Genomic DNA, 1,067 nt, shown 5'->3' on the forward strand with positions numbered 1-1,067 from the left:
AAGATCTATAGCTAACTGACCCATTTGGTTCTTTCCAGTGTTGCTGCCTGGCTTTGGATTAATGTGTCATTCTTCACCATGTATGCCTTTAACAAGTTCTCCAATCTGTTGGATGACTCAGCTTGTTTTGGTTTTGGAGCGTGTTGATTGAACCCTTGGGATTGGTTGGGTTTATACTGCATGTATGTGTTGTTCAGTCCATTTCTTTGCTTACTCCAAGAAAAGTTTGGATGGTCGAGCCATGAAGGATTTTTCAAGTTGGACTGTGGTCCTTGTCCACTTCTATTTTGGTATTGATTCCCTATGTAATAAACTGACTCAGGATTTGACGGACAATTCTTGAAAGAATGACCATCCCCATAGTATACACAGGAAACTACATTGGATTGACTTGGTGATTAAGCTGCAAAATAAACTATTTCAACATTGAAGAAATAGAAGATACTTGAGTTGAGAATGATGTAAGTGGTCCACTTCGTGCAATCTGGATACTCGTCTTCCTGAAGTTTCTTATTTTTTGGCCATTGATAGTTTTTACTAGCAAACCTCTCAATGATTTCGTAAGACTCATTATAAAACTTAGAAAAAATCACACTATTTGCAGAAGCACCTACCATCAACTTGTGTGTGCGTTGAGACCATTATAAAATGTCTCCAATTGGATACAGTGTGGAATCCCATGATGTGGGCATTTATGAAGTAATTCTTTGAACCTCTCCCATGCATCGTACAAGGATTTGTCATCCAATTGTTGAAAATTGGTTATCTCATTTCGCAACTTAGCATATTTGCTAAGTGGAAAATACTTCACCAAAAATCTTTCTGTGAATTCTTGCTATGTAGATATTGAACTTGGTGGAAACAAATTAAGCCATGCTCGTGCTCGATCTAGCAGTGAGTATGGAAACAACTTCAACCTCAATACGTCTTCAGTCACACCAGCTATCTTAAATGAATCACTCACCTTTATGAATAATCAAAGGTGAACGTGTGGATCTTCCGTGGGCATTCCACTAAACTGACCCACATTTAGAGTAGTTAAAACATCACTGGTTTCAATTCAGATT

The 1,067-nt window shown here is 38.0% G+C and overlaps 1 non-coding gene across 1 annotated transcript; it reads left to right on the top strand.

The window, feature by feature from the left end:
• Positions 1-674: 674 nt before the first annotated feature.
• Positions 675-781, top strand: LOC128285899 (small nucleolar RNA R71). The gene has a single exon (XR_008276446.1). It is a non-coding gene; the product is annotated as a small nucleolar RNA R71 (small nucleolar RNA).
• Positions 782-1,067: the final 286 nt, after the last annotated feature.

This window comes from Gossypium arboreum, chromosome 12 (assembly GCF_025698485.1).
Source record: "Gossypium arboreum isolate Shixiya-1 chromosome 12, ASM2569848v2, whole genome shotgun sequence".
NCBI lineage: Eukaryota > Viridiplantae > Streptophyta > Magnoliopsida > Malvales > Malvaceae > Gossypium > Gossypium arboreum.